The sequence below is a fragment of the Oreochromis niloticus genome, linkage group LG3 (genome assembly GCF_001858045.2).
Source record: "Oreochromis niloticus isolate F11D_XX linkage group LG3, O_niloticus_UMD_NMBU, whole genome shotgun sequence".
NCBI classification, from domain to species: Eukaryota; Metazoa; Chordata; class Actinopteri; order Cichliformes; family Cichlidae; genus Oreochromis; species Oreochromis niloticus.
Window position 1 is genome coordinate 60,010,138 of NC_031967.2, and position 9,692 is coordinate 60,019,829.

The 9,692-nt window shown below is 42.6% G+C and overlaps 1 long non-coding RNA gene across 2 annotated transcripts; it reads left to right on the top strand.

Annotated features, from left to right (window-relative positions):
• Positions 1-75: 75 nt before the first annotated feature.
• LOC106096976 (interferon-induced protein with tetratricopeptide repeats 5) lies at positions 76-8,217 on the top strand. 2 transcript variants are annotated; one of them, XR_002061371.2, is made up of 10 exons: positions 76-269; positions 582-758; positions 2,967-3,156; positions 3,238-3,429; positions 3,587-3,814; positions 4,411-4,552; positions 4,632-4,758; positions 4,846-4,987; positions 6,690-6,737; positions 7,400-8,217. It is a non-coding gene; the product is annotated as an interferon-induced protein with tetratricopeptide repeats 5 (long non-coding RNA). The 2 variants fall into 2 exon arrangements; XR_002061373.2 differs by lacking the exon at positions 7,400-8,217 and adding an exon at positions 6,846-6,916.
• Positions 8,218-9,692: the final 1,475 nt, after the last annotated feature.

The following is a 9,692-nucleotide window of genomic DNA, read 5'->3' on the forward strand; positions in this document are numbered from 1 at the left end:
GGCTGGCCTTTCTGTTTTACATGACCTCAGGAGGGGTCTTTGAAGGCACCACGAGGGGACGTTAAGTTTCGTTTCTGCATCTCAGCTGAGAGTCACCAAAGATCACTGATCAGCCATTGATCTGTAAATAATAGATCTAAGTTCAGGGTTTCTCACTGATCGACCACTCAGTGATTGATCAGTCGGCGCATGATCGCTTCTTCGTCTTAATCTTCATCTTCATCGGTGTGTACACTGAGGAAGAGAAGGACTGTTTCCTGCAACATGACGTGAGTCCCCATTAGCTTCACAGCTGCTTTCCGACTTCCGAAAACCACCCCAAACACTACAAATACCTGTACTACTATTAGCAGAGGTGGCAAAAGTACAAGCATTCTTTAATTACGTAGAAGTACAGATACTAGTGTTAAAAATGCTCCAGTAAAAGCTGAAATAGTGAATAAAGTTAAAAACAAAAAAAAGGCAGGGTCTGAAATGTACTCAAAGTACGAAAGTAAACAGTAGCTCTTTGTAGGACGTTTCTATCGCATATTTTTATGCAAAGGTAACTTAGTTTGTTTTTCTTTGTGACTCTCTTAAAGTGAAGGCAGCAGCGCTCTGCTCAGCAGGCTGCAGCAGCTGCAGTGTCACTTCACCTGGGATCTGAAGAAGGACGTGGACCTGAAGAACCTCAGCACCCGACTACAGGACCACATAGAACTGCAGCTCGGCCAGCGCGGGGCAGTGGCTCGATCATACAGCTTCTTGGCTTATGTCAGGTACAGTTTCCACAGCAGTGAGCCACATTACTGCTGGGCAATTTGAACTAATTTAACTACTGACCAGAATGCTAATGCCAGTAACATCCAAAATACTGAGGCTGGCTGGCTGGCTGGATGGGTTGTCCATGATGGAGAGCAGTTTATTCAGTTACCTGTGACCCTCACTGACTCAAACACCTCCAAATTCTGACCAATGATAGCACTGATAGTCCTCAAGTCCAGTCTGTCATTCAGGTGAACACTCAGGTACCTGTAGCTGTCCACTGTTTCCGCCTCCTCATCCATCATGTTGATGAACCTAGTCACAGTGTTTTTCCTCTGGAAGTCAACCACCATCTGTTTTGTCTTGCTCACATTCAAAGGGAGGTGATTTATCCTGGACCACTTCACAAAGTTTCTCACAAACTTCCTGTACTCCATATCCTGCCCATCCTTAATACACCCAACCACTGTAGTGTCATCAGAGAACTTCTGCAGGTGGCATGTTTAACTGTTATACTGGACATCTGAGGTGTACAAGGTAAACAGGAATGGAGATAGGACCGCCCCATCTGATGCCCTAGTATTACTAACCACCACAACCGACAAACTGAGACCTCTCTAACAGATAGTCAGCACTCCAGGAGACAGTAGAAGTGGTGATCCATGACATGAACTTATCTCACAGCCAGCAGCGGGGAGTTGGCGAGGCCAGTTTGCACCGGCAACTGTCAGTGACGTGAGTGAGGAGAAATCCACCGTCATCTGTTCCTAGCAACGACAGTGTGCTCTTAGTGAGCTCGAGAGCGGTACCATCACCCAGCCCGAGAGAGAGAGAGGAGTTTCTCGGCTGCAGCAGCAGCACCTTCAGAGCGGTGTATTCCCCTTGGGATCCTGGAGGAGGGTCATCACATGGTGGATGGACAGCGGATCCAGTGAGGCCACCACATGATGGTATTTCGTGTCATCTGTGAAACACCACGAAGAGCAAACTGAGCTTCAATGTGAACCATGAAGGAGGGTCATGAAGCAAAAAATTTGGCAGCTTAACCGCCACAGCAAAAGTTAAAGCGTACAGCTCTGCTATCACTTCCGACATAAATGAAGACAGAAAACTAAACAGCAGTGGTGTTTGTAGGCTTACTGAAGTTACTGGCTAGTGACACAGTTATGGTTAGCATAATATAAACACGGTGAAGCTGGAGGATGAACACTTTTCCACTCAATAAAAGTTAACGTAGGGGTTCCTGGTTAGGGACAAATGTAATTGCATGGCAGGATGCTGTAAACGGGTTAAACGGGCTGTAAACTTCAGTGAGGAGAACAACTGCAATATAAAGTTAGTCATTAATATACATTGTTTGAAAACAATGTCCCAGGAGTTCGCTGTTCCCCCTGGCTCTAGTGAGCCTTGAACCCCCGCTAGCAATCGAGCTGGTGGCGTTTCTGAAAACTTTGGAGCACTTTTGGAAATATGCGATGTCTTGATAAATCGAGCAGTTTTAAGAAGTTTACACAGCTACATTCTTACCTGGAAATATGTTAAAAGTTTATTTTGTGACCCAGAAAGAGTAATAAGATTAATATGAAAACGAAGTAGCTGCCGCAATTGTTGATAATTGGAATTAGCTGGGCCGCGCTATGAATTCTGGGATAGGTTGGGCCACGAAGGACACACCTGACCCATCCTTTAAATTTGGGGAAAAGGAGGACGCATTTGGAGGAGTCTTCGAATTTGGACAGCCTTCGTCATGTCGCTGTAACGTAATCGGCCTACAAATGGAGGATGAACGATGCGGCCCCAAAATTGGGCACAGCCGAAGACTGCTTCTTCTTCTTCTTCGGCGTTTAACGGCAGCTGGCATCCTTGTAGATGCATTGCTTCCATCTTTTTTTTTTCTGTCTGTTATTACACTCTTAAATCCTACTACTTATTCCTGCATCTTTCAGGATCTTACAAAGCTTCAAATGACGTGCTGACTGTTAAATTAGTCGTCAACGATTTTGATAGTCGACCTAATCATGACTAGTCGACTAATCGTGGCAGGCCTACAATTACGTCATTATTTCAAACTTTGGTTGTCTTTAATAGAAACATATGCAGAGAAACAGCTGAGTACTAGGCTGGTGTTCCTGAATTTCCTGACAGGTGTAGATATCTGAAGTATGATTCCAGAAAAACGTGATTCAATTATACGCATGTGTCGATGACCTGTTGGTCCTCAGGTATCTTCAGGATCAACAAGAGGAAGCGCTGTCACTTTTAAACCAATCAGAGGAGACCATCAGGGAGAGTTACGGTGATGAGAGTGAGAGGCGGCTCATTGTGACGTATGGAGACATGGCCTGGCTGAAATATCATGTTGGAAACTTTGCACAGTCAAAAAGCTACTGTCAGAAAGTCGAGGACATACTGGTATGTACACCAATCAGATCAAATGTTATAGATCACATGCCTCTGAACCTCTGACTGCAGCTGAACCTTCTCTGTCTGCAGGTGAAGTATCCCACTGGTTCATCAGGAAGTCTCCTTCCAGAGGTGTACGGAGAACAAGCCTGGACCTACCTCAAGTTGTCAAAATCTTACTACTTAAAAGCCGTTGACAGTTTTCGTAAAGCACTTGAGATACAGACTGATGACACTGAGTGGAATGCCGGCTACGCCATCGCCCTCTTTCGCACAGAAGAGGTCAGTTTTATAATAAGTCTGATATCAGTTAATTAATTTATTATGTTTATATTGTTTTAGAAAACAGCCAATGCATCAGTGTCTAAAAATCCCCAGCAACTAATTTGGGTGTGGTTCTCAGCAGTTCACAGTAGACTAACGCGTTTCTCATCTGCAGTGGGTTTTAGAAAACTTAGAGGAAAATGAGGAGCCTCCATCCATCAAACAGCTTCACTTTGCCCTGGAGCTCAACCCCGATGATGCTGTTCTGCAGTCCATGCTGGCTGTAAAGCTCGCAGCCTATAAGAAATACGAAGAGGCTGAGGGTCTGCTGAAGAAAGCACTGAAAACTGATCCTGACAACCCTCATGTCAGCCGCTACGTAGGAAAATACTTTCGTAATCATGTAGGTCTGAATTTGGATATTGTAAATGCTTACTACTCATGCAGCCACAGATAATGTGATTCTTCCAGGATCATGTAATATAAGAGTCAGTGCGCAGGTCCATGGAGATCCTTTATTTAAAAAAGGTAAAGCATGCACACTGACCCTATATCAGCTCCAAAGAAGGCTGTGAAAGATGGCAGCTCCGTACATTTTAGCTTCCACGGAGTTTTTAGATTATCTGTGATCGTTGTTAAAGACTAACGCTGCCTTTTCTTAAATGAGCCATGCTGGTTGGGCTGCGTTTCCCATTCTCTAATTCCGATCTGTGTTTTTATCCTTTTATCTGTAGTTTCACCTTCCTGAATTCTCCTGATTCAGAAATAGTAAAATCTTTATTATTTTATTCTGACCAGCGACCTGAATCAGGCTTGAGACTGAAATTACAGATTACTCCAGTTTTTTAGGCTTAATTTAGTGGTTCTTAATTCTTTCCCTCAGTCAACATGTAGGAAGTTAATGTTTCCACTAAGTTGTTGAGGTGCTTTTCCAGGATTGAGGCATTCGTCTTTAGTTTTTACTAATTTTGTAAAAATTACCATTAAATGTTGTTTCAGCATCGACTGGATGAGTCTATTGATATGTTGGAGCGAGCGTTGAAGAGGACCACCCAGTCATCTTTCATCCACCACCAGCTGGCGCTGTGCTACATGAGGAAGAAGATTGCTGAGCAGAGCCGCAAACACTTCAGCAGCCAAAGTACGCACAAACATACTGCATGTCTGAAGGTCCAGTTATTGTCAAACCCAAAGATAAACCATGATTTCTGGCTCCACAGGAGAGGTGCGGTACTGGAGGCGTTGTTGTATTCGTGAATTTGAAAAGGCCGTTAAGATAAAGCCGACCTTTCATCTTGCATGGGCTGACCTGGCACTGCTGTATGCAGAGGAAAGGAATTTCAGAAGGTACTCCTCGGTAGAAAGCAGCAGTGACTCCTGTTTTTTTACTGGGTGCAAGTTTGTCATCATCATGATCATCTCTTTGTTTCTCAGGGCAGAGGAGATTTTCCAGCAGTGCTTGTTGAAGTTACCAGAGTGTGATGAAAGCCTTTCTCAAGCTATCCATCAGCGCTATGGTGACTTTCATTACCATCACAAAAGAAATGAAGCTCAAGCCATCGTTCACTACACCAAGGTAGGTTAAGAGGTGCAAAGCAATCGATTGAAATACATTTAAAACTAGTATTCATTGGAACGTGAATCACAGGACCTCAAAACTCTGTCACATGACCAGCACAGAGCCCTGAAGGGCAAAACATGTCCCAGAATAAAGCAGTGGACACAGCAGCTGTACTGGTTTGCTGTTGTAAAGCGAGAGCTGAATTTGAAGTTGACTCTGTTTATTTACTGATCAGTCCACTTTCACCTATGGCCACAAGTTGTAGGCAGCAACTGAAAGAGATAAACGATCCTAGCTGCAGGAACGACCCTCCTCTGAAGGGTGTCTAGGGCTTAGCCTTAGAGATGGGGTGAGGAGTTTTATCATTCATGAGGAGCTCAGAGTAGAGCTGCTGCTCTTTCACCTGGATGTCTCCTAGGTGTTTGAAGCATGTGTTACACGAGAATGTCCTCATTTTTCCAGCACACTCTGGAAAGATTATAATCCTCGGCTGTCTTGGGAATCTTTGGTGTCCCTTCCAAGAAAGTTGTATCAGAAGAGATCTGGAGAAAACTGCTGTCTTTTTGCTAAAAGGCAGTAGATGTATGCACTAAGTTGAAAAAAGTCGACATCCGAAATCCACATAAGTCACGTATCATTTTACTAAATGAGTAAAAACAAGTAAGTCCCTGCAGTAGCTCGTCTTAATGGAAGCACTGGAAAAAGGATGATAGAGGTGGAGCTGCCAGGCATGGAAAAGAATCCATGCCTTAAATCTCATGTTTAAGGCACGGACCACAACTCAGTGTCTGAGTGTCTAAGGCCATGTCCACACTAATACGTTTTCTTTTAAAAATGCATCTTTCTCTCCCTGGCCATCCATCTTCACTGTAAGCTTTTTTTTCTTTTTTCCTGATAGCTTTTCTTCAAATTCTTTAATTCTCACTCGCTTTTGCAACTTTGTGCTTTTGTGTTACTCGCAGCAACAACTCCACCTCATTGTTAGTCCATTTAAAAGACTTTGTGCTTTGCCTCAACATTTTGCATGATGTTTCAAAGAGCTGGAATGTAAATAAACAGCAGACAGAAATGAGGCAGGTCGAATCGTCTTGCGTTTCACGCATGTACAGTACAGGAACATAAGTGTTTTTGGCCATTTCATTGTGGACACACAACCCTGTGAAAACGACTGAAAACGATAGTGTGGACGCAGAGCGTTTTCAGAAGAAAACACCATTTTCAAATCTATCCGGGCTAGTGTGGATGTTGCCTAAATGAGTCTCACAGGCCTGAATGTGCGCTTGACGCCATTTATAATTCTTAACTTGTTTGATCTGCCGATCACCACAAACAAGCACAAGCAGAAATTCTGGACTTTTAACTGTGTTTTCATTGTTACAGTTTTTACTACTGATAAAAACCTCCCTTATGGCCATTCACACAAAGCATTTAGGTAATAAACAATGAAATCTCCTATTACAGATTTGCCTCTTTGTCACAGGTCCTTTTCTTTCATAATGTAGGAAAACAGTTAAATATGTTTCACTGATACGGCCCACTTACGATTAAAGTTTGACAGCCCTGCTGTACAATAAGAATTCAGGCTAAATGAGCCCAAATCCAGAGGGCCACATGGCAGTAAACAATCAGAACATACACCCTCACACTTGAATGTTATTAATGACCAATCAGTTATATCCGTGTTATTAATCTGCCTCCTCTTGTGTCCTGTCTGCAGGGTCTCCTGATACCACTGAAGAAATATGAGAAGAAAGTCTGTGCTAAGGTGAGCGCTAAAGGTTATGTGATTAAAGTCTAATCAGTGGCTTATGGTCAAAATGTGCAGAGACCAAGTCTCCTGTCTGCTGCACCTCTGGACCATTTTCATTAGCAGGACGTGAAGTCAGAGGGAGGCTAATCTGTCAGGTGGACGTTTTCAGCAGTCCAGGTGGTGGACGATGATTTTAGACTCAAAGAAAACTTTGTATGTGATCTTTGGTTTGTCCATCAAAGGATTACTCCTTTATCTCTGTGTAGGGCCAAAATTCACTAACACAAACAAGATCCGGCTATTTGCGCGTATTTTGAGTACTTGAGCAGAAACCCCCACCTGCTGAACAGGGACTGGTTCTCCTGCACCTTCATATAGACCCTGGCTGTAATCTGATAAAGCACACTCAGCTTACACTGTTTCTACACATCGTCTCAACACAGTACTGAGGGAGTGGGGTCTGAATCTTTCCCACAGCTGTCCTTTCTCTCACCTGCCAACCAGCATGAATCAGTCCTGTTCTGTGGTTTAAGTCTGGGAGCTGCTGTACTCATATGTCTTCAGTTAGACATTAAATATTTTTTAAGTCCTGGTCTGAGAAAGTCACTGAAAATACAAGTTGGTTACTTTAAATCCACAGAAATTCATCTTTCTTTGTTCCTCCATCTTTCCTGCAGAAACTCAAGCAGATCGCTGAGAAACGTCTGTCAAAGAATCCAGGTGATGGTGAAGCTCTCGCTCTGCTGGGTCAGGTGGCCAGAGCTGAGGGCAACAGGAAGGAAGCTGCTGAGTTTTATGAGAAAGCTCTGAACTGTGACAAGGACAATGAAGAGTACCTGTCTGCTCTGTGCGAGTTTCGTCTGCAGCTGCAGGGATCATCCTCTGATTAATTATGATTGCTGCACTCCTGTTACATCATACTTCAGCCCGCTGAATGTGGATTTGATCCATGTGCTTTCAGAACTGCACAACCTTAACAAATGAGCCCTTCATACCTTTCTGTTAGGTATTAAATTATAATCAATGAAGCGTCACAGGGACACTTTTATGGGATATTTAATGCATGTGCAGTGGTGGGCGGACCTCTGTCAGCAGCACCTGAAAAAACTGTTTAAAAATGGTGTTTAGTGAAGTCTTGACCATCAAAGTCACGCCCATGCTGAAGACTCAGATTATGTCCAGGTCTCTGCTCAGATACACTTTTATATATTAATTTAAACTGTTACAAAGAAACCCATTTCTTTTGATTTTAATAAAAATGAAGCCAGCAGGGTTCAAATTTGAGTAAGCGGGTCAAATTGATTTATTACTTTTACCTGTAGATTAACACAAATTCTCAGATCAGTTTTCAGTTTCACAGGAACGTTGTTTGATTATATTTTCTGTGTTGTTAACGTGTCTGTAATGTTTGTTATATGCTTGTAACAGCAGGTCAGTGCTAGCATCACAAGCAGCTGTGGGATGTGATGTCATCATAAAAAAGAGATTTCAGGGTCCTGAGAGTCATTTTGTATTTTAAATAATATTTTCATCTTTTACCTTTAACAAAAAACGCGTACAGGCAGAGGTCACTGTGACTCTCGATCTACAACTGATGTCTGGCATGTTCCAGATGTTCCAGCTGTGTTTCACATTAAGAAGTGAAACCATTTCTAACTTTATTTAAACACGTCCATGTGAACAAGGCTCTGCAGCTTACCTGTGAGCCACCTTCTCACAGGAGTTACACTCACACATCATCGCATCATTTAGGACACTTAAAGCTGCAGTTCACCTGAACCTTACCTGGACTGAGCATGTGTTAACACAGGATACATGAGTGTTACATTATTATAACATTTCAGTCAGAATATTCTGAAAATTACAGAGGGATCTTACCACACACTCACACAGGTTACCTTGTAATGTTGATCCAACTGAGAATATCAGGCAACCATCAACATCATAGAAAGAAGAAGTTTGTGAAAGAGCAAACAAGTTTGTGGCTTTACAGCGGTGTGAATCCTCCTGAGCTTCAAAGTGCCGTTAGCTGTTTTAGTGTTGCTGACAGTGAAGACAGCAAGGTAGGTGAGTGCTGTGTTAGGAGGGGAGGCTGGGTGCCTATATTAGGGTTAGAGTCAGGGTAGAGAGGGACTGGGATTAGTCACTGTGTCCCTGTTGCTGTCCCCTATCATAACCTCCAATGAATTACAGTAGTCCAACCTGGAAGTAATAAATGCATGAACTAGTTTTTCAGCGTCACTCTGAGACAGGATATTTCTAATTTTAGAGATGTTACACAAATGGAAGAAAGCAGTCTTACATATTTGTTTAATATGTGCGTTGAAGGACATGTCCTGGTCAAAAATGACTCCAAGGTTCCTCACAGTGTTACTGGAGGCCAAGGTAATGCCATCCAGAGTAAGAATCTGCTTAGATACCATATTTCTAAGATTTTCAGGACCAAGTATAATAACCTCAGTTTTGTCTGAATTAAGAAGCAGAGAGTTATATTTTTAAAATCCTGAATAATCTTTATTTTCAGAATATCAGACCAGACCAGTTTAACAAAGATGGTGGCAGTGGTACACATTCAAAAGACAAATAAAATTAACACCCAAAGAAAACTCAAGTTTTGTCAAAATACACATTTTGTAACACTTTTTGAAAAAATTGGCAAAATGAAATATTGAAGAAAAAAAACCCACTTTGCTAACACAAAGGTAGACAGCCACTCATGGATTTGGACTCTGAGAGCATTGCCCTTTGCTGTCAGCAGTTACATTGAAAGTGCAATGTAACTGAGTTTGTCCTGACATTCTCCATTGCTCAAATTGTTCGCTGACAGATCGATTAATATGAGTGTCCCAACACTGCAGTGAAAATGAAACAACCTAATTTTTACTACATAAAAGAGAAAGCCAAGGAGCTCATCGTGGATTACAGGAGACTGCAGAGAGGAGGCCACACCTCCATTCACATCGAAGGAGC